This window comes from Lissotriton vulgaris, chromosome 2_1 (genome assembly GCF_964263255.1).
Source record: "Lissotriton vulgaris chromosome 2_1, aLisVul1.2, whole genome shotgun sequence".
Taxonomy (NCBI): domain Eukaryota; kingdom Metazoa; phylum Chordata; class Amphibia; order Caudata; family Salamandridae; genus Lissotriton; species Lissotriton vulgaris.
The window spans coordinates 1,269,526,138-1,269,551,812 of NC_141687.1; positions in this window are offsets into that span (position 1 = coordinate 1,269,526,138).

Genomic DNA, 25,675 nt, shown 5'->3' on the forward strand with positions numbered 1-25,675 from the left:
GATCAGTACTGGGCTCAAAACATGCAGCCCTGAGGTCTCTCATGATAGCAGGTGGTTAAATAGAAATTCGCTGCTCAGCTGACCTAGCAGGAGCAAACGTATGCTAAAAATGTACACAGAATGAGCTTTTCAGTGATGAGAAGCCAGGCACATTTTAGCTAGTTTTACTTGTAAGTGGGGTTGGAAACGCTTTTCAGGCTCAGTACTGGGCTCAAAACATGAGGTCTCTCATGAAAGCAGGTGGTTAAATAGAAATTCGCTGCTCAGCTGACCCGGCAGGAGCAAACGTATGCCAAAAATGTACACAGAATGAGCTTTTCAGTGAATAGCAGCCAGGCACATTTTAGCTAGTTTTACTTGTAAGTGGGGTTGGAAACGCTTTTCAGGATCAGTACTGGGCTCAAAACATGCAGCCCTGAGGTCTCTCATGATAGCAGGTGGTTAAATAGAAATTCGCTGCTCAGCTGACCCGGCAGGAGCAAACGTATGCCAAAAATGTACACAGAATGAGCTTTTCAGTGAATAGCAGCCAGGCACATTTTAGCTAGTTTTACTTGTAAGTGGGGTTGGAAACGCTTTTCAGGATCAGTACTGGGCTCCAAACATGCAGCCCTGAGGTCTCTCATGATAGCAGGTGGTTAAATAAAATTCGCTGCTCAGCTGACCCGGCAGGAGCAAACGTATGCTAAAAATGTACTCAGAATGAGTTTTCAGTGAAGAGAAGCCAGGCACATTTTAGTTAGTTTTACTTGTAAGTGGGGTTGGAAATGCTTTTCAGGGTCAGGACTGGGCTCAAAACATGCAGCCCTGAGGTCTCTCATGAAAGCAGGTGGTTAAATAGAAATTCGCTGCTCAGCTGACCCGGTAGGAGCAAACGTATGCCAAAAATGTACACAGAATGAGCTTTTCAGTGAATAGCAGCCAGGCACATTTTAGCTAGTTTTTCTTGTAAGTGGGGTTGGAAACGCTTTTCAGGATCAGTACTGGGCTCAAAACATGCAGCCCTGAGGTATCTCATGAAAGCAGGTGGTTAAATAGAAATTCACTGCTCAGCTAACCTGGTAGGAGCAAACGTATGCCAAAAATGTACTCAGAATGAGCTTTTCAGTGAATAGCAGCCAGGCACATTTTAGCTATTTTTACTTGTAAGTGGAGTTGGAAACGCTTTTCAGGCTCAGTACTGGGCTCAAAACATGCAGCCCTGAGGTCTCTCATGAAAGCAGGTGGTTAAATAGAAATTCGCTGCTCAGCTGACCCGGTAGGAGCAAACGTATGCCAAAAATGTACACAGAATGAGCTTTTCAGTGAATAGCAGCCAGGCACATTTTAGCTAGTTTTACTTGTAAGTGGGGTTGGAAACGCTTTTCAGGATCAGTACTGGGCTCAAAACATGCACCCCTGAGGTCTCTCATGAAAGCAGGTGGTTAAATAGAAATTCGCTGCTCAGCTGACCCGGTAGGAGCAAACGTATGCCAAAAATGTACACAGAATGAGCTTTTCAGTGAATAGCAGCCAGGCACATTTTAGCTAGTTTTACTTGTAAGTGGGGTTGGAAACGCTTTTCAGGATCAGTACTGGGCTCAAAACATGCAGCCCTGAGGTCTCTCATGATAGCAGGTGGTTAAATAGAAATTCGCTGCTCAGCTGACCCGGCAGGAGCAAACGTATGCTAAAAATGTACACAGAATGAGCTTTTCAGTGAAGAGAAGCCAGGCACATTTTAGCTAGTTTTACTTGTAAGTGGGGTTGGAAACGCTTTTCAGGATCAGTACTGGGCTCAAAACATGCAGCCCTGAGGTCTCTCATGATAGCAGGTGGTTAAATAGAAATTCGCTGCTCAGCTGACCCGGCAGGAGCAAACGTATGCTAAAAATGTACACAGAATGAGCTTTTCAGTGAAGAGAAGCCAGGCACATTTTAGCTAGTTTTACTTGTAAGTGGGGTTGGAAACGCTTTTCAGGCTCAGTACTGGGCTCAAAACATGAGGTCTCTCATGAAAGCAGGTGGTTAAATAGAAATTCGCTGCTCAGCTGACCCGGTAGGAGCAAACGTATGCCAAAAATGTACACAGAATGAGCTTTTCAGTGAATAGCAGCCAGGCACATTTTAGCTAGTTTTACTTGTAAGTGGGGTTGGAAACGCTTTTCAGGATCAGTACTGGGCTCAAAACATGCAGCCCTGAGGTCTCTCATGAAAGCAGGTGGTTAAATAGAAATTCACTGCTCAGCTGACCTGGTAGGAGCAAATGTATGCCAAAAATGTACTCAGAATGAGCTTTTCAGTGAATAGCAGCCAGGCACATTTTAGCTATTTTTACTTGTAAGTGGGGTTGGAAACGTTTTTCAGGCTCAGTACTGGGCTCAAAACATGCAGCCCTGAGGTCTCTCATGAAAGCAGGTGGTTAAATAGAAATTCGCTGCTCAGCTGACCCGGTAGGAGCAAACGTATGCCAAAAATGTACACAGAATGAGCTTTTCAGTGAATAGCAGCCAGGCACATTTTAGCTAGTTTTACTTGTAAGTGGGGTTGGAAACGCTTTTCAGGATCAGTACTGGGCTCAAAACATGCAGCCCTGAGGTCTCTCATGATAGCAGGTGGTTAAATAGAAATTCGCTGCTCAGCTGACCCGGCAGGAGCAAACGTATGCCAAAAATGTACACAGAATGAGCTTTTCAGTGAATAGCAGCCAGGCACATTTTAGCTAGTTTTACTTGTAAGTGGGGTTGGAAACGCTTTTCAGGATCAGTACTGGGCTCCAAACATGCAGCCCTGAGGTCTCTCATGATAGCAGGTGGTTAAATAGAAATTCGCTGCTCTGCTGACCCGGCAGGAGCAAACGTATGCTAAAAATGTACTCAGAATGAGCTTTTCAGTGAAGAGAAGCCAGGCATATTTTAGCTAGTTTTACTTGTAAGTGGGGTTGGAAATGCTTTTCAGGGTCAGTACTGGGCTCAAAACATGCAGCCCTGAGGTCTCTCATGAAAGCAGGTGGTTAAATAGAAATTCGCTGCTCAGCTGACCCGGTAGGAGCAAACGTATGCCAAAAATGTACACAGAATGAGCTTTTCAGTGAATAGCAGCCAGGCACATTTTAGCTAGTTTTACTTGTAAGTGGGGTTGGAAACGCTTTTCAGGATCAGTACTGGGCTCAAAACATGCAGCCCTGAGGTCTCTCATGATAGCAGGTGGTTAAATAGAAATTCCCTGCTCTGCTGACCCGGCAGGAGCAAACGTATGCTAAAAATGTACTCAGGATGAGCTTTTCAGTGAAGAGAAGCCAGGCACATTTTAGCTAGTTTTACTTGTAAGTGGGGTTGGAAATGCTTTTCAGGCTCAGTACTGGGCTCAAAACATGCAGCCCTGAGGTCTCTCATGAAAGCAGGTGGTTAAATAGAAATTCGCTGCTCAGCTGACCCGGTAGGAGCAAACGTATGCCAAAAATGTACACAGAATGAGCTTTTCAGTGAATAGCAGCCAGGCACATTTTAGCTAGTTTTACTTGTAAGTGGGGTTGGAAACGCTTTTCAGGATCAGTACTGGGCTCAAAACATGCAGCCCTGAGGTCTCTCATGATAGCAGGTGGTTAATTAGAAATTCGCTGCTCAGCTGACCCGGCAGGAGCAAACGTATGCTAAAAATGTACACAGAATGAGCTTTTCAGTGAAGAGAAGCCAGGCACATTTTAGCTAGTTTTACTTGTAAGTGGGGTTGGAAACGCTTTTCCGGATCAGTACTGGGCTCAAAACATGCAGCCCTGAGGTCTCTCATGATAGCAGGTGGTTAAATAGAAATTCGCTGCTCAGCTGACCTAGCAGGAGCAAACGTATGCTAAAAATGTACACAGAATGAGCTTTTCAGTGATGAGAAGCCAGGCACATTTTAGCTAGTTTTACTTGTAAGTGGGGTTGGAAACGCTTTTCAGGCTCAGTACTGGGCTCAAAACATGAGGTCTCTCATGAAAGCAGGGGGTTAAATAGAAATTCGCTGCTCAGCTGACCCGGCAGGAGCAAACGTATGCCAAAAATGTACACAGAATGAGCTTTTCAGTGAATAGCAGCCAGGCACATTTTAGCTAGTTTTACTTGTAAGTGGGGTTGGAAACGCTTTTCAGGATCAGTACTGGGCTCAAAACATGCAGCCCTGAGGTCTCTCATGATAGCAGGTGGTTAAATAGAAATTCGCTGCTCAGCTGACCCGGCAGGAGCAAACGTATGCCAAAAATGTACACAGAATGAGCTTTTCAGTGAATAGCAGCCAGGCACATTTTAGCTAGTTTTACTTGTAAGTGGGGTTGGAAACGCTTTTCAGGATCAGTACTGGGCTCCAAACATGCAGCCCTGAGGTCTCTCATGATAGCAGGTGGTTAAATAAAATTCGCTGCTCAGCTGACCCGGCAGGAGCAAACGTATGCTAAAAATGTACTCAGAATGAGCTTTTCAGTGAAGAGAAGCCAGGCACATTTTAGTTAGTTTTACTTGTAAGTGGGGTTGGAAATGCTTTTCAGGGTCAGGACTGGGCTCAAAACATGCAGCCCTGAGGTCTCTCATGAAAGCAGGTGGTTAAATAGAAATTCGCTGCTCAGCTGACCCGGTAGGAGCAAACGTATGCCAAAAATGTACACAGAATGAGCTTTTCAGTGAATAGCAGCCAGGCACATTTTAGCTAGTTTTACTTGTAAGTGGGTTGGAAACGCTTTTCAGGATCAGTACTGGGCTCAAAACATGCAGCCCTGAGGTCTCTCATGAAAGCAGGTGGTTAAATAGAAATTCACTGCTCAGCTGACCTGGTAGGAGCAAACGTATGCCAAAAATGTACTCAGAATGAGCTTTTCAGTGAATAGCAGCCAGGCACATTTTAGCTATTTTTACTTGTAAGTGGGGTTGGAAACGCTTTTCAGGCTCAGTACTGGGCTCAAAACATGCAGCCCTGAGGTCTCTCATGAAAGCAGGTGGTTAAATAGAAATTTGCTGCTCAGCTGACCCTTTAGGAGCAAACGTATGCCAAAAATGTACACAGAATGAGCTTTTCAGTGAATAGCAGCCAGGCACATTTTAGCTAGTTTTACTTGTAAGTGGGGTTGGAAACGCTTTTCAGGATCAGTACTGGGCTCAAAACATGCACCCCTGAGGTCTCTCATGAAAGCAGGTGGTTAAATAGAAATTCGCTGCTCAGCTGACCCGGTAGGAGCAAACGTATGCCAAAAATGTACACAGAATGAGCTTTTCAGTGAATAGCAGCCAGGCACATTTTAGCTAGTTTTACTTGTAAGTGGGGTTGGAAACGCTTTTCAGGATCAGTACTGGGCTCAAAACATGCAGCCCTGAGGTCTCTCATGATAGCAGGTGGTTAAATAGAAATTCGCTGCTCAGCTGACCCGGCAGGAGCAAACGTATGCTAAAAATGTACACAGAATGAGCTTTTCAGTGAAGAGAAGCCAGGCACATTTTAGCTAGTTTTACTTGTAAGTGGGGTTGGAAACGCTTTTCAGGCTCAGTACTGGGCTCAAAACATGAGGTCTCTCATGAAAGCAGGTGGTTAAATAGAAATTCGCTGCTCAGCTGACCCGGCAGGAGCAAACGTATGCCAAAAATGTACACAGAATGAGCTTTTCAGTGAATAGCAGCCAGGCACATTTTAGCTAGTTTTACTTGCAAGTGGGGTTGGAAACGCTTTTCAGGATCAGTACTGGGCTCAAAACATGCAGCCCTGAGGTCTCTCATGATAGCAGGTGGTTAAATAGAAATTCGCTGCTCAGCTGACCCGGCAGGAGCAAACGTATGCCAAAAATGTACACAGAATGAGCTTTTCAGTGAATAGCAGCCAGGCACATTTTAGCTAGTTTTACTTGTAAGTGGGGTTGGAAACGCTTTTCAGGATCAGTACTGGGCTCCAAACATGCAGCCCTGAGGTCTCTCATGATAGCAGGTGGTTAAATAAAATTCGCTGCTCAGCTGACCCGGCAGGAGCAAACGTATGCTAAAAATGTACTCAGAATGAGCTTTTCAGAGAATAGAAGCCAGGCACATTTTAGTTAGTTTTACTTGTAAGTGGGGTTGGAAATGCTTTTCAGGGTCAGGACTGGGCTCAAAACATGCAGCCCTGAGGTCTCTCATGAAAGCAGGTGGTTAAATAGAAATTCGCTGCTCAGCTGACCCGGTAGGAGCAAACGTATGCCAAAAATGTACACAGAATGAGCTTTTCAGTGAATAGCAGCCAGGCACATTTTAGCTAGTTTTACTTGTAAGTGGGGTTGGAAACGCTTTTCAGGATCAGTACTGGACTCAAAACATGCAGCCCTGAGGTCTCTCATGAAAGCAGGTGGTTAAATAGAAATTCACTGCTCAGCTGACCTGGTAGGAGCAAACGTATGCCAAAAATGTACTCAGAATGAGCTTTTCAGTGAATAGCAGCCAGGCACATTTTAGCTATTTTTACTTGTAAGTGGGGTTGGAAACGCTTTTCAGGCTCAGTACTGGGCTCAAAACATGCAGCCCTGAGGTCTCTCATGAAAGCAGGTGGTTAAATAGAAATTCGCTGCTCAGCTGACCCGGTAGGAGCAAACGTATGCCAAAAATGTACACAGAATGAGCTTTTCAGTGAATAGCAGCCAGGCACATTTTAGCTAGTTTTACTTGTAAGTGGGGTTGGAAACGCTTTTCAGGATCAGTACTGGGCTCAAAACATGCACCCCTGAGGTCTCTCATGAAAGCAGGTGGTTAAATAGAAATTCGCTGCTCAGCTGACCCGGTAGGAGCAAACGTATGCCAAAAATGTACACAGAATGAGCTTTTCAGTGAATAGCAGCCAGGCACATTTTAGCTAGTTTTACTTGTAAGTGGGGTTGGAAACGCTTTTCAGGATCAGTACTGGGCTCAAAACATGCAGCCCTGAGGTCTCTCATGATAGCAGGTGGTTAAATAGAAATTCGCTGCTCAGCTGACCCGGCAGGAGCAAACGTATGCTAAAAATGTACACAGAATGAGCTTTTCAGTGAAGAGAAGCCAGGCACATTTTAGCTAGTTTTACTTGTAAGTGGGGTTGGAAACGCCTTTCAGGATCAGTACTGGGCTCAAAACATGCAGCCCTGAGGTCTCTCATGATAGCAGGTGGTTAAATAGAAATTCGCTGCTCAGCTGACCCGGCAGGAGCAAACGTATGCTAAAAATGTACACAGAATGAGCTTTTCAGTGAAGAGAAGCCAGGCACATTTTAGCTAGTTTTACTTGTAAGTGGGGTTGGAAACGCTTTTCAGGCTCAGTACTGGGCTCAAAACATGAGGTCTCTCATGAAAGCAGGTGGTTAAATAGAAATTCGCTGCTCAGCTGACCCGGCAGGAGCAAACGTATGCCAAAAATGTACACAGAATGAGCTTTTCAGTGAATAGCAGCCAGGCACATTTTAGCTAGTTTTACTTGTAAGTGGGGTTGGGAACGCTTTTCAGGATCAGTACTGGGCTCAAAACATGCAGCCCTGAGGTCTCTCATGATAGCAGGTGGTTAAATAGAAATTCGCTGCTCAGCTGACCTGGCAGGAGCAAACGTATGCCAAAAATGTACACAGAATGAGCTTTTCAGTGAATAGCAGCCAGGCACATTTTAGCTAGTTTTACTTGTAAGTGGGGTTGGAAACGCTTTTCAGGATCAGTACTGGGCTCCAAACATGCAGCCCTGAGGTCTCTCATGATAGCAGGTGGTTAAATAAAATTCGCTGCTCAGCTGACCCGGCAGGAGCAAACGTATGCTAAAAATGTACTCAGAATGAGCTTTTCAGTGAAGAGAAGCCAGGCACATTTTAGTTAGTTTTACTTGTAAGTGGGGTTGGAAATGCTTTTCAGGGTCAGGACTGGGCTCAAAACATGCAGCCCTGAGGTCTTTCATGAAAGCAGGTGGTTAAATAGAAATTCGCTGCTCAGCTGACCCGGTAGGAGCAAACGTATGCCAAAAATGTACACAGAATGAGCTTTTCAGTGAATAGCAGCCAGGCACATTTTAGCTAGTTTTACTTGTAAGTGGGGTTGGAAACGCTTTTCAGGATAAGTACTGGGCTCAAAACATGCAGCCCTGAGGTCTCTCATGAAAGCAGGTGGTTAAATAGAAATTCACTGGTCAGCTGACCTGGTAGGAGCAAACGTATGCCAAAAATGTACTCAGAATGAGCTTTTCAGTGAATAGCAGCCAGGCACATTTTAGCTAGTTTTACTTGTAAGTGGGGTTGGAAACGCTTTTCAGGATCAGTACTGGGCTCCAAACATGCAGCCCTGAGGTCTCTCATGATAGCAGGTGGTTAAATAAAATTCGCTGCTCAGCTGACCCGGCAGGAGCAAACGTATGCCAAAAATGTACACAGAATGAGCTTTTCAGTGAATAGCAGCCAGGCACATTTTAGCTAGTTTTACTTGTAAGTGGGGTTGGAAACGCTTTTCAGGATCAGTACTGGGCTCCAAACATGCAGCCCTGAGGTCTCTCATGATAGCAGGTGGTTAAATAGAAATTCGCTGCTCTGCTGACCCGGCAGGAGCAAACGTATGCTAAAAATGTACTCAGAATGAGCTTTTCAGTGAAGAGAAGCCAGGCATATTTTAGCTAGTTTTACTTGTAAGTGGGGTTGGAAATGCTTTTCAGGGTCAGTACTGGGCTCAAAACATGCAGCCCTGAGGTCTCTCATGAAAGCAGGTGGTTAAATAGAAATTCGCTGCTCAGCTGACCCGGTAGGAGCAAACGTATGCCAAAAATGTACACAGAATGAGCTTTTCAGTGAATAGCAGCCAGGCACATTTTAGCTAGTTTTACTTGTAAGTGGGGTTGGAAACGCTTTTCAGGATCAGTACTGGGCTCAAAACATGCAGCCCTGAGGTCTCTCATGATAGCAGGTGGTTAAATAGAAATTCCCTGCTCTGCTGACCCGGCAGGAGCAAACGTATGCTAAAAATGTACTCAGGATGAGCTTTTCAGTGAAGAGAAGCCAGGCACATTTTAGCTAGTTTTACTTGTAAGTGGGGTTGGAAATGCTTTTCAGGCTCAGTACTGGGCTCAAAACATGCAGCCCTGAGGTCTCTCATGAAAGCAGGTGGTTAAATAGAAATTCGCTGCTCAGCTGACCCGGTAGGAGCAAACGTATGCCAAAAATGTACACAGAATGAGCTTTTCAGTGAATAGCAGCCAGGCACATTTTAGCTAGTTTTACTTGTAAGTGGGGTTGGAAACGCTTTTCAGGATCAGTACTGGGCTCAAAACATGCAGCCCTGAGGTCTCTCATGATAGCAGGTGGTTAAATAGAAATTCGCTGCTCAGCTGACCCGGCAGGAGCAAACGTATGCTAAAAATGTACACAGAATGAGCTTTTCAGTGAAGAGAAGCCAGGCACATTTTAGCTAGTTTTACTTGTAAGTGGGGTTGGAAACGCTTTTCCGGATCAGTACTGGGCTCAAAACATGCAGCCCTGAGGTCTCTCATGATAGCAGGTGGTTAAATAGAAATTCGCTGCTCAGCTGACCTAGCAGGAGCAAACGTATGCTAAAAATGTACACAGAATGAGCTTTTCAGTGATGAGAAGCCAGGCACATTTTAGCTAGTTTTACTTGTAAGTGGGGTTGGAAACGCTTTTCAGGCTCAGTACTGGGCTCAAAACATGAGGTCTCTCATGAAAGCAGGGGGTTAAATAGAAATTCGCTGCTCAGCTGACCCGGCAGGAGCAAACGTATGCCAAAAATGTACACAGAATGAGCTTTTCAGTGAATAGCAGCCAGGCACATTTTAGCTAGTTTTACTTGTAAGTGGGGTTGGAAACGCTTTTCAGGATCAGTACTGGGCTCAAAACATGCAGCCCTGAGGTCTCTCATGATAGCAGGTGGTTAAATAGAAATTCGCTGCTCAGCTGACCCGGCAGGAGCAAACGTATGCCAAAAATGTACACAGAATGAGCTTTTCAGTGAATAGCAGCCAGGCACATTTTAGCTAGTTTTACTTGTAAGTGGGGTTGGAAACGCTTTTCAGGATCAGTACTGGGCTCCAAACATGCAGCCCTGAGGTCTCTCATGATAGCAGGTGGTTAAATAAAATTCGCTGCTCAGCTGACCCGGCAGGAGCAAACGTATGCTAAAAATGTACTCAGAATGAGCTTTTCAGTGAAGAGAAGCCAGGCACATTTTAGTTAGTTTTACTTGTAAGTGGGGTTGGAAATGCTTTTCAGGGTCAGGACTGGGCTCAAAACATGCAGCCCTGAGGTCTCTCATGAAAGCAGGTGGTTAAATAGAAATTCGCTGCTCAGCTGACCCGGTAGGAGCAAACGTATGCCAAAAATGTACACAGAATGAGCTTTTCAGTGAATAGCAGCCAGGCACATTTTAGCTAGTTTTACTTGTAAGTGGCTTGGAAACGCTTTTCAGGATCAGTACTGGGCTCAAAACATGCAGCCCTGAGGTCTCTCATGAAAGCAGGTGGTTAAATAGAAATTCACTGCTCAGCTGACCTGGTAGGAGCAAACGTATGCCAAAAATGTACTCAGAATGAGCTTTTCAGTGAATAGCAGCCAGGCACATTTTAGCTATTTTTACTTGTAAGTGGGGTTGGAAACGCTTTTCAGGCTCAGTACTGGGCTCAAAACATGCAGCCCTGAGGTCTCTCATGAAAGCAGGTGGTTAAATAGAAATTTGCTGCTCAGCTGACCCGGTAGGAGCAAACGTATGCCAAAAATGTACACAGAATGAGCTTTTCAGTGAATAGCAGCCAGGCACATTTTAGCTAGTTTTACTTGTAAGTGGGGTTGGAAACGCTTTTCAGGATCAGTACTGGGCTCAAAACATGCACCCCTGAGGTCTCTCATGAAAGCAGGTGGTTAAATAGAAATTCGCTGCTCAGCTGACCCGGTAGGAGCAAACGTATGCCAAAAATGTACACAGAATGAGCTTTTCAGTGAATAGCAGCCAGGCACATTTTAGCTAGTTTTACTTGTAAGTGGGGTTGGAAACGCTTTTCAGGATCAGTACTGGGCTCAAAACATGCAGCCCTGAGGTCTCTCATGATAGCAGGTGGTTAAATAGAAATTCGCTGCTCAGCTGACCCGGCAGGAGCAAACGTATGCTAAAAATGTACACAGAATGAGCTTTTCAGTGAAGAGAAGCCAGGCACATTTTAGCTAGTTTTACTTGTAAGTGGGGTTGGAAACGCTTTTCAGGCTCAGTACTGGGCTCAAAACATGAGGTCTCTCATGAAAGCAGGTGGTTAAATAGAAATTCGCTGCTCAGCTGACCCGGCAGGAGCAAACGTATGCCAAAAATGTACACAGAATGAGCTTTTCAGTGAATAGCAGCCAGGCACATTTTAGCTAGTTTTACTTGCAAGTGGGGTTGGAAACGCTTTTCAGGATCAGTACTGGGCTCAAAACATGCAGCCCTGAGGTCTCTCATGATAGCAGGTGGTTAAATAGAAATTCGCTGCTCAGCTGACCCGGCAGGAGCAAACGTATGCCAAAAATGTACACAGAATGAGCTTTTCAGTGAATAGCAGCCAGGCACATTTTAGCTAGTTTTACTTGTAAGTGGGGTTGGAAACGCTTTTCAGGATCAGTACTGGGCTCCAAACATGCAGCCCTGAGGTCTCTCATGATAGCAGGTGGTTAAATAAAATTCGCTGCTCAGCTGACCCGGCAGGAGCAAACGTATGCTAAAAATGTACTCAGAATGAGCTTTTCAGAGAAGAGAAGCCAGGCACATTTTAGTTAGTTTTACTTGTAAGTGGGGTTGGAAATGCTTTTCAGGGTCAGGACTGGGCTCAAAACATGCAGCCCTGAGGTCTCTCATGAAAGCAGGTGGTTAAATAGAAATTCGCTGCTCAGCTGACCCGGTAGGAGCAAACGTATGCCAAAAATGTACACAGAATGAGCTTTTCAGTGAATAGCAGCCAGGCACATTTTAGCTAGTTTTACTTGTAAGTGGGGTTGGAAACGCTTTTCAGGATCAGTACTGGACTCAAAACATGCAGCCCTGAGGTCTCTCATGAAAGCAGGTGGTTAAATAGAAATTCACTGCTCAGCTGACCTGGTAGGAGCAAACGTATGCCAAAAATGTACTCAGAATGAGCTTTTCAGTGAATAGCAGCCAGGCACATTTTAGCTATTTTTACTTGTAAGTGGGGTTGGAAACGCTTTTCAGGCTCAGTACTGGGCTCAAAACATGCAGCCCTGAGGTCTCTCATGAAAGCAGGTGGTTAAATAGAAATTCGCTGCTCAGCTGACCCGGTAGGAGCAAACGTATGCCAAAAATGTACACAGAATGAGCTTTTCAGTGAATAGCAGCCAGGCACATTTTAGCTAGTTTTACTTGTAAGTGGGGTTGGAAACGCTTTTCAGGATCAGTACTGGGCTCAAAACATGCAGCCCTGAGGTCTCTCATGATAGCAGGTGGTTAAATAGAAATTCGCTGCTCAGCTGACCCGGCAGGAGCAAACGTATGCTAAAAATGTACACAGAATGAGCTTTTCAGTGAAGAGAAGCCAGGCACATTTTAGCTAGTTTTACTTGTAAGTGGGGTTGGAAACGCCTTTCAGGATCAGTACTGGGCTCAAAACATGCAGCCCTGAGGTCTCTCATGATAGCAGGTGGTTAAATAGAAATTCGCTGCTCAGCTGACCCGGCAGGAGCAAACGTATGCTAAAAATGTACACAGAATGAGCTTTTCAGTGAAGAGAAGCCAGGCACATTTTAGCTAGTTTTACTTGTAAGTGGGGTTGGAAACGCTTTTCAGGCTCAGTACTGGGCTCAAAACATGAGGTCTCTCATGAAAGCAGGTGGTTAAATAGAAATTCGCTGCTCAGCTGACCCGGCAGGAGCAAACGTATGCCAAAAATGTACACAGAATGAGCTTTTCAGTGAATAGCAGCCAGGCACATTTTAGCTAGTTTTACTTGTAAGTGGGGTTGGGAACGCTTTTCAGGATCAGTACTGGGCTCAAAACATGCAGCCCTGAGGTCTCTCATGATAGCAGGTGGTTAAATAGAAATTCGCTGCTCAGCTGACCTGGCAGGAGCAAACGTATGCCAAAAATGTACACAGAATGAGCTTTTCAGTGAATAGCAGCCAGGCACATTTTAGCTAGTTTTACTTGTAAGTGGGGTTGGAAACGCTTTTCAGGATCAGTACTGGGCTCCAAACATGCAGCCCTGAGGTCTCTCATGATAGCAGGAGGTTAAATAAAATTCGCTGCTCAGCTGACCCGGCAGGAGCAAACGTATGCTAAAAATGTACTCAGAATGAGCTTTTCAGTGAAGAGAAGCCAGGCACATTTTACTTAGTTTTACTTGTAAGTGGGGTTGGAAATGCTTTTCAGGGTCAGGACTGGGCTCAAAACATGCAGCCCTGAGGTCTTTCATGAAAGCAGGTGGTTAAATAGAAATTCGCTGCTCAGCTGACCCGGTAGGAGCAAACGTATGCCAAAAATGTACACAGAATGAGCTTTTCAGTGAATAGCAGCCAGGCACATTTTAGCTAGTTTTACTTGTAAGTGGGGTTGGAAACGCTTTTCAGGATAAGTACTGGGCTCAAAACATGCAGCCCTGAGGTCTCTCATGAAAGCAGGTGGTTAAATAGAAATTCACTGGTCAGCTGACCTGGTAGGAGCAAACGTATGCCAAAAATGTACTCAGAATGAGCTTTTCAGTGAATAGCAGCCAGGCACATTTTAGCTAGTTTTACTTGTAAGTGGGGTTGGAAACGCTTTTCAGGATCAGTACTGGGCTCCAAACATGCAGCCCTGAGGTCTCTCATGATAGCAGGTGGTTAAATAAAATTCGCTGCTCAGCTGACCCGGCAGGAGCAAACGTATGCTAAAAATGTACTCAGAATGAGATTTTCAGTGAAGAGAAGCCAGGCACATTTTAGTTAGTTTTACTTGTAAGTGGGGTTGGAAATGCTTTTCAGGGTCAGGACTGGGCTCAAAACATGCAGCCCTGAGGTCTCTCATGAAAGCAGGTGGTTAAATAGAAATTCGCTGCTCAGCTGACCCGGTAGGAGCAAACGTATGCCAAAAATGTACACAGAATGAGCTTTTCAGTGAATAGCAGCCAGGCACATTTTAGCTAGTTTTACTTGTAAGTGGGGTTGGAAACGCTTTTCAGGATCAGTACTGGGCTCAAAACATGCAGCCCTGAGGTCTCTCATGAAAGCAGGTGGTTAAATAGAAATTCACTGCTCAGCTGACCTGGTAGGAGCAAACGTATGCCAAAAATGTACTCAGAATGAGCTTTTCAGTGAATAGCAGCCAGGCACATTTTAGCTATTTTTACTTGTAAGTGGGGTTGGAAACGTTTTTCAGGCTCAGTACTGGGCTCAAAACATGCAGCCCTGAGGTCTCTCATGAAAGCAGGTGGTTAAATAGAAATTCGCTGCTCAGCTGACCCGGTAGGAGCAAACGTATGCCAAAAATGTACACAGAATGAGCTTTTCAGTGAATAGCAGCCAGGCACATTTTAGCTAGTTTTACTTGTAAGTGGGGTTGGAAACTCTTTTCAGGATCAGTACTGGGCTCAAAACATGCAGCCCTGAGGTCTCTCATGATAGCAGGTGGTTAAATAGAAATTCGCTGCTCAGCTGACCCGGCAGGAGCAAACGTATGCCAAAAATGTACACAGAATGAGCTTTTCAGTGAATAGCAGCCAGGCACATTTTAGCTAGTTTTACTTGTAAGTGGGGTTGGAAACGCTTTTCAGGATCAGTACTGGGCTCCAAACATGCAGCCCTGAGGTCTCTCATGATAGCAGGTGGTTAAATAGAAATTCGCTGCTCTGCTGACCCGGCAGGAGCAAACGTATGCTAAAAATGTACTCAGAATGAGCTTTTCAGTGAAGAGAAGCCAGGCATATTTTAGCTAGTTTTACTTGTAAGTGGGGTTGGAAATGCTTTTCAGGGTCAGTACTGGGCTCAAAACATGCAGCCCTGAGGTCTCTCATGAAAGCAGGTGGTTAAATAGAAATTTGCTGCTCAGCTGACCCGGTAGGAGCAAACGTATGCCAAAAATGTACACAGAATGAGCTTTTCAGTGAATAGCAGCCAGGCACATTTTAGCTAGTTTTACTTGTAAGTGGGGTTGGAAACGCTTTTCAGGATCAGTACTGGGCTCAAAACATGCAGCCCTGAGGTCTCTCATGATAGCAGGTGGTTAAATAGAAATTCCCTGCTCTGCTGACCCGGCAGGAGCAAACGTATGCTAAAAATGTACTCAGAATGAGCTTTTCAGTGAAGAGAAGCCAGGCACATTTTAGCTAGTTTTACTTGTAAGTGGGGTTGGAAATGCTTTTCAGGCTCAGTACTGGGCTCAAAACATGCAGCCCTGAAGTCTCTCATGAAAGCAGGTGGTTAAATAGAAATTCGCTGCTCAGCTGACCCGGTAGGAGCAAACGTATGCCAAAAATGTACACAGAATGAGCTTTTCAGTGAATAGCAGCCAGGCACATTTTAGCTAGTTTTACTTGTAAGTGGGGTTGGAAACGCTTTTCAGGGTCAGTACTGGGCTCAAAACATGCAGCCCTGAGGTCTCTCATGATAGCAGGTGGTTAAATAGAAATTCGCTGCTCAGCTGACCCGGCAGGAGCAAACGTATGCTAAAAATGTACACAGAATGAGCTTTTCAGTGAAGAGAAGCCAGGCACATTTTAGCTAGTTTTACTTGTAAGTGGGGTTGGAAACGCTTTTCCGGATCAGTACTGGGCTCAAAACATGCAGCCCTGAGGTCTCTCATGATAGCAGGTGGTTAAATAGAAATTCGCTGCTCAGCTGACCTAGCAGGAGCAAACGTATGCTAAAAATGTACACAGAATGAGCTTTTCAGTGATGAGAAGCCAGGCACATTTTAGCTAGTTTTACTTGTAAGTGGGGTTGGAAACGCTTTTCAGGCTCAGTACTGGGCTCAAAACATGAGGTCTCTCATGAAAGCAGGTGGTTAAATAGAAATTCGCTGCTCAGCTGACCCGGCAGGAGCAAACGTATGCCAAAAATGTACACAGAATGAGCTTTTCAGTGAATAGCAGCCAGGCACATTTTAGCTAGTTTTACTTGTAAGTGGGGTTGGAAACGCTTTTCAGGATCAGTACTGGGCTCAAAACATGCAGCCCTGAGGTCTCTCATGATAGCAGGTGGTTAAATAGAAATTCGCTGCTCAGCTGACCCGGCAGGAGCAAACGTATGCCAAAAATGTACACAGAATGAGCTTTTCAGTGAATAGCAGCCAGGCACATTTTAGCTAGTTTTACTTGTAAGTGGGGTTGGAAACGCTTTTCAGGATCAGTACTGGGCTCCAAACATGCAGCCCTGAGGTCTCTCATGATAGCAGGTGGTTAAATAAAATTCGCTGCTCAGCTGACCCGGCAGGAGCAAACGTATGCTAAAAATGTACTCAGAATGAGTTTTCAGTGAAGAGAAGCCAGGCACATTTTAGTTAGTTTTACTTGTAAGTGGGGTTGGAAATGCTTTTCAGGGTCAGGACTGGGCTCAAAACATGCAGCCCTGAGGTCTCTCATGAAAGCAGGTGGTTAAATAGAAATTCGCTGCTCAGCTGACCCGGTAGGAGCAAACGTATGCCAAAAATGTACACAGAATGAGCTTTTCAGTGAATAGCAGCCAGGCACATTTTAGCTAGTTTTACTTGTAAGTGGGGTTGGAAACGCTTTTCAGGATCAGTACTGGGCTCAAAACATGCAGCCCTGAGGTCTCTCATGAAAGCAGGTGGTTAAATAGAAATTCACTGCTCAGCTGACCTGGTAGGAGCAAACGTATGCCAAAAATGTACTCAGAATGAGCTTTTCAGTGAATAGCAGCCAGGCACATTTTAGCTATTTTTACTTGTAAGTGGGGTTGGAAACGCTTTTCAGGCTCAGTACTGGGCTCAAAACATGCAGCCCTGAGGTCTCTCATGAAAGCAGGTGGTTAAATAGAAATTCGCTGCTCAGCTGACCCGGTAGGAGCAAGCGTATGCCAAAAATGTACACAGAATGAGCTTTTCAGTGAATAGCAGCCAGGCACATTTTAGCTAGTTTTACTTGTAAGTGGGGTTGGAAACGCTTTTCAGGATCAGTACTGGGCTCAAAACATGCACCCCTGAGGTCTCTCATGAAAGCAGGTGGTTAAATAGAAATTCGCTGCTCAGCTGACCCGGTAGGAGCAAACGTATGCCAAAAATGTACACAGAATGAGCTTTTCAGTGAATAGCAGCCAGGCACATTTTAGCTAGTTTTACTTGTAAGTGGGGTTGGAAACGCTTTTCAGGATCAGTACTGGGCTCAAAACATGCAGCCCTGAGGTCTCTCATGATAGCAGGTGGTTAAATAGAAATTCGCTGCTCAGCTGACCCGGCAGGAGCAAACGTATGCTAAAAATGTACACAGAATGAGCTTTTCAGTGAAGAGAAGCCAGGCACATTTTAGCTAGTTTTACTTGTAAGTGGGGTTGGAAACGCTTTTCAGGATCAGTACTGGGCTCAAAACATGCAGCCCTGAGGTCTCTCATGATAGCAGGTGGTTAAATAGAAATTCGCTGCTCAGCTGACCCGGCAGGAGCAAACGTATGCTAAAAATGTACACAGAATGAGCTTTTCAGTGAGGAGAAGCCAGGCACATTTTAGCTAGTTTTACTTGTAAGTGGGGTTGGAAACGCTTTTCAGGCTCAGTACTGGGCTCAAAACATGAGGTCTCTCATGAAAGCAGGTGGTTAAATAGAAATTCGCTGCTCAGCTGACCCGGTAGGAGCAAACGTATGCCAAAAATGTACACAGAATGAGCTTTTCAGTGAATAGCAGCCAGGCACATTTTAGCTAGTTTTACTTGTAAGTGGGGTTGGAAACGCTTTTCAGGATCAGTACTGGGCTCAAAACATGCAGCCCTGAGGTCTCTCATGAAAGCAGGTGGTTAAATAGAAATTCACTGCTCAGCTGACCTGGTAGGAGCAAACGTATGCCAAAAATGTACTCAGAATGAGCTTTTCAGTGAATAGCAGCCAGGCACATTTTAGCTATTTTTACTTGTAAGTGGGGTTGGAAACGTTTTTCAGGCTCAGTTCTGGGCTCAAAACATGCAGCCCTGAGGTCTCTCATGAAAGCAGGTGGTTAAATAGAAATTCGCTGCTCAGCTGACCCGGTAGGAGCAAACGTATGCCAAAAATGTACACAGAATGAGCTTTTCAGTGAATAGCAGCCAGGCACATTTTAGCTAGTTTTACTTGTAAGTGGGGTTGGAAACGCTTTTCAGGATCAGTACTGGGCTCAAAACATGCAGCCCTGAGGTCTCTCATGATAGCAGGTGGTTAAATAGAAATTCGCTGCTCAGCTGACCCGGCAGGAGCAAACGTATGCCAAAAATGTACACAGAATGAGCTTTTCAGTGAATAGCAGCCAGGCACATTTTAGCTAGTTTTACTTGTAAGTGGGGTTGGAAACGCTTTTCAGGATCAGTACTGGGCTCCAAACATGCAGCCCTGAGGTCTCTCATGATAGCAGGTGGTTAAATAGAAATTCGCTGCTCTGCTGACCCGGCAGGAGCAAACGTATGCTAAAAATGTACTCAGAATGAGCTTTTCAGTGAAGAGAAGCCAGGCATATTTTAGCTAGTTTTACTTGTAAGTGGGGTTGGAAATGCTTTTCAGGGTCAGTACTGGGCTCAAAACATGCAGCCCTGAGGTCTCTCATGAAAGCAGGTGGTTAAATAGAAATTCGCTGCTCAGCTGACCCGGTAGGAGCAAACGTATGCCAAAAATGTACACAGAATGAGCTTTTCAGTGAATAGCAGCCAGGCACATTTTAGCTAGTTTTACTTGTAAGTGGGGTTGGAAACGCTTTTCAGGATCAGTACTGGGCTCAAAACATGCAGCCCTGAGGTCTCTCATGATAGCAGGTGGTTAAATAGAAATTCCCTGCTCTGCTGACCCGGCAGGAGCAAACGTATGCTAAAAATGTACTCAGGATGAGCTTTTCAGTGAAGAGAAGCCAGGCACATTTTAGCTAGTTTTACTTGTAAGTGGGGTTGGAAATGCTTTTCAGGCTCAGTACTGGGCTCAAAACATGCAGCCCTGAGGTCTCTCATGAAAGCAGGTGGTTAAATAGAAATTCGCTGCTCAGCTGACCCGGTAGGAGCAAACGTATGCCAAAAATGTACACAGAATGAGCTTTTCAGTGAATAGCAGCCAGGCACATTTTAGCTAGTTTTACTTGTAAGTGGGGTTGGAAACGCTTTTCAGGATCAGTACTGGGCTCAAAACATGCAGCCCTGAGGTCTCTCATGATAGCAGGTGGTTAAATAGAAATTCGCTGCTCAGCTGACCCGGCAGGAGCAAACGTATGCTAAAAATGTACACAGAATGAGCTTTTCAGTGAAGAGAAGCCAGGCACATTTTAGCTAGTTTTACTTGTAAGTGGGGTTGGAAACGCTTTTCAGGCTCAGTACTGGGCTCAAAACATGAGGTCTCTCATGAAAGCAGGTGGTTAAATAGAAATTCGCTGCTCAGCTGACCCGGTAGGAGCAAACGTATGCCAAAAATGTACACAGAATGAGCTTTTCAGTGAATAGCAGCCAGGCACATTTTAGCTAGTTTTACTTGTAAGTGGGGTTGGAAACGCTTTTCAGGATCAGTACTGGGCTCAAAACATGCAGCCCTGAGGTCTCTCATGAAAGCAGGTGGTTAAATAGAAATTCACTGCTCAGCTGACCTGGTAGGAGCAAACGTATGCCAAAAATGTACTCAGAATGAGCTTTTCAGTGAATAGCAGCCAGGCACATTTTAGCTATTTTTACTTGTAAGTGGGGTTGGAAACGTTTTTCAGGCTCAGTTCTGGGCTCAAAACATGCAGCCCTGAGGTCTCTCATGAAAGCAGGTGGTTAAATAGAAATTCGCTGCTCAGCTGACCCGGTAGGAGCAAACGTATGCCAAAAATGTACACAGAATGAGCTTTTCAGTGAATAGCAGCCAGGCACATTTTAGCTAGTTTTACTTGTAAGTGGGGTTGGAAACGCTTTTCAGGATCAGTACTGGGCTCAAAACATGCAGCCCTGAGGTCTCTCATGATAGCAGGTGGTTAAATAGAAATTCGCTGCTCAGCTGACCCGGCAGGAGCAAACGTATGCCAAAAATGTACACAGAATGAGCTTTTCAGTGAATAGCAGCCAGGCACATTTTAGCTAGTTTTACTTGTAAGTGGGGTTGGAAACGCTTTTCAGGATCAGTACTGGGCTCCAAACATGCAGCCCTGAGGTCTCTCATGATAGCAGGTGGTTAAATAGAAATTCGCTGCTCTGCTGACCCGGCAGGAGCAAACGTATGCTAAAAATGTACTCAGAATGAGCTTTTCAGTGAAGAGAAGCCAGGCATATTTTAGCTAGTTTTACTTGTAAGTGGGGTTGGAAATGCTTTTCAGGGTCAGTACTGGGCTCAAAACATGCAGCCCTGAGGTCTCTCATGAAAGCAGGTGGTTAAATAGAAATTCGCTGCTCAGCTGACCCGGTAGGAGCAAACGTATGCCAAAAATGTACACAGAATGAGCTTTTCAGTGAATAGCAGCCAGGCACATTTTAGCTAGTTTTACTTGTAAGTGGGGTTGGAAACGCTTTTCAGGATCAGTACTGGGCTCAAAACATGCAGCCCTGAGGTCTCTCATGATAGCAGGTGGTTAAATAGAAATTCCCTGCTCTGCTGACCCGGCAGGAGCAAACGTATGCTAAAAATGTACTCAGGATGAGCTTTTCAGTGAAGAGAAGCCAGGCACATTTTAGCTAGTTTTACTTGTAAGTGGGGTTGGAAATGCTTTTCAGGCTCAGTACTGGGCTCAAAACATGCAGCCCTGAGGTCTCTCATGAAAGCAGGTGGTTAAATAGAAATTCGCTGCTCAGCTGACCCGGTAGGAGCAAACGTATGCCAAAAATGTACACAGAATGAGCTTTTCAGTGAATAGCAGCCAGGCACATTTTAGCTAGTTTTACTTGTAAGTGGGGTTGGAAACGCTTTTCAGGATCAGTACTGGGCTCAAAACATGCAGCCCTGAGGTCTCTCATGATAGCAGGTGGTTAAATAGAAATTCGCTGCTCAGCTGACCCGGCAGGAGCAAACGTATGCTAAAAATGTACACAGAATGAGCTTTTCAGTGAAGAGAAGCCAGGCACATTTTAGCTAGTTTTACTTGTAAGTGGGGTTGGAAACGCTTTTCCGGATCAGTACTGGGCTCAAAACATGCAGCCCTGAGGTCTCTCATGATAGCAGGTGGTTAAATAGAAATTCGCTGCTCAGCTGACCTAGCAGGAGCAAACGTATGCTAAAAATGTACACAGAATGAGCTTTTCAGTGATGAGAAGCCAGGCACATTTTAGCTAGTTTTACTTGTAAGTGGGGTTGGAAACGCTTTTCAGGCTCAGTCCTGGGCTCAAAACATGAGGTCTCTCATGAAAGCAGGTGGTTAAATAGAAATTCGCTGCTCAGCTGACCCGGCAGGAGCAAACGTATGCCAAAAATGTACACAGAATGAGCTTTTCAGTGAATAGCAGCCAGGCACATTTTAGCTAGTTTTACTTGTAAGTGGGGTTGGAAACGCTTTTCAGGATCAGTACTGGGCTCAAAACATGCAGCCCTGAGGTCTCTCATGATAGCAGGTGGTTAAATAGAAATTCGCTGCTCAGCTGACCCGGCAGGAGCAAACGTATGCCAAAAATGTACACAGAATGAGCTTTTCAGTGAATAGCAGCCAGGCACATTTTAGCTAGTTTTACTTGTAAGTGGGGTTGGAAACGCTTTTCAGGATCAGTACTGGGCTCCAAACATGCAGCCCTGAGGTCTCTCATGATAGCAGGTGGTTAAATAAAATTCGCTGCTCAGCTGACCCGGCAGGAGCAAACGTATGCTAAAAATGTACTCAGAATGAGCTTTTCAGTGAAGAGAAGCCAGGCACATTTTAGTTAGTTTTACTTGTAAGTGGGGTTGGAAATGCTTTTCAGGGTCAGGACTGGGCTCAAAACATGCAGCCCTGAGGTCTCTCATGAAAGCAGGTGGTTAAATAGAAATTCGCTGCTCAGCTGACCCGGTAGGAGCAAACGTATGCCAAAAATGTACACAGAATGAGCTTTTCAGTGAATAGCAGCCAGGCACATTTTAGCTAGTTTTACTTGTAAGTGGGGTTGGAAACGCTTTTCAGGATCAGTACTGGGCTCAAAACATGCAGCCCTGAGGTCTCTCATGAAAGCAGGTGGTTAAATAGAAATTCACTGCTCAGCTGACCTGGTAGGAGCAAACGTATGCCAAAAATGTACTCAGAATGAGCTTTTCAGTGAATAGCAGCCAGGCACATTTTAGTTAGTTTTACTTGTAAGTGGGGTTGGAAATGCTTTTCAGGGTCAGGACTGGGCTCAAAACATGCAGCCCTGAGGTCTTTCATGAAAGCAGGTGGTTAAATAGAAATTCGCTGCTCAGCTGACCCGGTAGGAGCAAACGTATGCCAAAAATGTACACAGAATGAGCTTTTCAGTGAATAGCAGCCAGGCACATTTTAGCTAGTTTTACTTGTAAGTGGGGTTGGAAAAGCTTTTCAGGATCAGTACTGGGCTCAAAACATGCAGCCCTGAGGTCTCTCATGAAAGCAGGTGGTTAAATAGAAATTCACTGCTCAGCTGACCTGGTAGGAGCAAACGTATGCCATAAATGTACTCAGAATGAGCTTTTCAGTGAATAGCAGCCAGGCACATTTTAGCTAGTTTTACTTGTAAGTGGGGTTGGAAACGCTTTTCAGGCTCAGTACTGGGCTCAAAACATGCAGCCCTGAGGTCTCTCATGAAAGCAGGTGGTTAAATAGAAATTTGCTGCTCAGCTGACCCGGTAGGAGCAAACGTATGCCAAAAATGTACACAGAATGAGCTTTTCAGTGAATAGCAGACAGGCACATTTTAGCTAGTTTTACTTGTAAGTGGGGTTGGAAACGCTTTTCAGGATCAGTACTGGGCTCAAAACATGCAGCCCTGAGGTCTCTCATGATAGCAGGTGGTTAAATAGAAATTCGCTGCTCAGCTGACCCGGCAGGAGCAAACGTATGCCAAAAATGTACACAGAATGAGCTTTTCAGTGAATAGCAGCCAGGCACATTTTAGCTAGTTTTACTTGTAAGTGGGGTTGGAAACGCTTTTCAGGATCAGTACTGGGCTCCAAACATGCAGCCCTGAGGTCTCTCATGATAGCAGGTGGTTAAATAGAAATTCGCTGCTCTGCTGACCCGGCAGGAGCAAACGATGCTAAAAATGTACTCAGAATGAGCTTTTCAGTGAAGAGAAGCCAGGCACATTTTAGCTAGTTTTACTTGTAAGTGGGGTTGGAAATGCTTTTCAGGCTCAGGACTGGGCTCAAAACATGCAGCCCTGAGGTCTCTCATGAAAGCAGGTGGTTAAATAGAAATTCGCTGCTCAGCTGACCCGGTAGGAGCAAACGTATGCCAAAAATATACACAGAATGAGATTTTCAGTGAATAGCAGCCAGGCACATTTTAGCTAGTTTTACTTGTAAGTGGGGTTGGAAACGCTTTTCAGGATCAGTACTGGGCTCAAAACATGCAGCCCTGAGGTCTCTCATGATAGCAGGTGGTTAAATAGAAATTCGCTGCTCAGCTGACCCGGCAGGAGCAAACGTATGCTAAAAATGTACACAGAATGAGCTTTTCAGTGAAGAGAAGCCAGGCACATTTTAGCTAGTTTTACTTGTAAGTGCGGTTGGAAACGCTTTTCAGGATCAGTACTGGGCTCAAAACATGCAGCCCTGAGGTCTCTCATGATAGCAGGTGGTTAAAAAGAAATTCGCTGCTCAGCTGACCCGGCAGGAGCAAACGTATGCTAAAAATGTACACAGAATGAGCTTTTCAGTGAAGAGAAGCCAGGCACATTTTAGCTAGTTTTACTTGTAAGTGGGGTTGGAAACGCTTTTCAGGATCAGTACTGGGCTCAAAACATGCAGCCCTGAGGTCTCTCATGAAAGCAGGTAGGTGGTTAAATAGAAATTCGCTGCTCAGCTGACCCGGTAGGAGCAAACGTATGCCAAAAATGTACACAGAATGAGCTTTTCAGTGAATAGCAGCCAGGCACATTTTAGCTAGTTTTACTTGTAAGTGGGGTTGGAAACGCTTTTCAGGATCAGTACTGGGCTCAAAACATGCACCCCTGAGGTCTCTCATGAAAGCAGGTGGTTAAATAGAAATTCGCTGCTCAGCTGACCCGGTAGGAGCAAACGTATGCCAAAAATGTACACAGAATGAGCTTTTCAGTGAATAGCAGCCAGGCACATTTTAGCTAGTTTTACTTGTAAGTGGGGTTGGAAACGCTTTTCAGGATCAGTACTGGGCTCAAAACATGCAGCCCTGAGGTCTCTCATGATAGCAGGTGGTTAAATAGAAATTCGCTGCTCAGCTGACCCGGCAGGAGCAAACGTATGCTAAAAATGTACACAGAATGAGCTTTTCAGTGAAGAGAAGCCAGGCACATTTTAGCTAGTTTTACTTGTAAGTGGGGTTGGAAACGCTTTTCAGGATCAGTACTGGGCTCAAAACATGCAGCCCTGAGGTCTCTCATGATAGCAGGTGGTTAAATAGAAATTCGCTGCTCAGCTGACCCGGCAGGAGCAAACGTATGCTAAAAATGTACACAGAATGAGCTTTTCAGTGAAGAGAAGCCAGGCACATTTTAGCTAGTTTTACTTGTAAGTGGGGTTGGAAACGCTTTTCAGGCTCAGTACTGGGCTCAAAACATGAGGTCTCTCATGAAAGCAGGTGGTTAAATAGAAATTCGCTGCTCAGCTGACCCGGCAGGAGCAAACGTATGCCAAAAATGTACACAGAATGAGCTTTTCAGTGAATAGCAGCCAGGCACATTTTAGCTAGTTTTACTTGTAAGTGGGGTTGGGAACGCTTTTCAGGATCAGTACTGGGCTCAAAACATGCAGCCCTGAGGTCTCTCATGATAGCAGGTGGTTAAATAGAAATTCGCTGCTCAGCTGACCTGGCAGGAGCAAACGTATGCCAAAAATGTACACAGAATGAGCTTTTCAGTGAATAGCAGCCAGGCACATTTTAGCTAGTTTTACTTGTAAGTGGGGTTGGAAACGCTTTTCAGGATCAGTACTGGGCTCCAAACATGCAGCCCTGAGGTCTCTCATGATAGCAGGTGGTTAAATAAAATTCGCTGCTCAGCTGACCCGGCAGGAGCAAACGTATGCTAAAAATGTACTCAGAATGAGCTTTTCAGTGAAGAGAAGCCAGGCACATTTTAGTTAGTTTTACTTGTAAGTGGGGTTGGAAATGCTTTTCAGGGTCAGGACTGGGCTCAAAACATGCAGCCCTGAGGTCTTTCATGAAAGCAGGTGGTTAAATAGAAATTCGCTGCTCAGCTGACCCGGTAGGAGCAAACGTATGCCAAAAATGTACACAGAATGAGCTTTTCAGTGAATAGCAGCCAGGCACATTTTAGCTAGTTTTACTTGTAAGTGGGGTTGGAAACGCTTTTCAGGATCAGTACTGGGCTCAAAACATGCAGCCCTGAGGTCTCTCATGATAGCAGGTGGTTAAATAGAAATTCGCTGCTCAGCTGACCCGGCAGGAGCAAACGTATGCCAAAAATGTACACAGAATGAGCTTTTCAGTGAATAGCAGCCAGGCACGTTTTAGCTAGTTTTACTTGTAAGTGGGGTT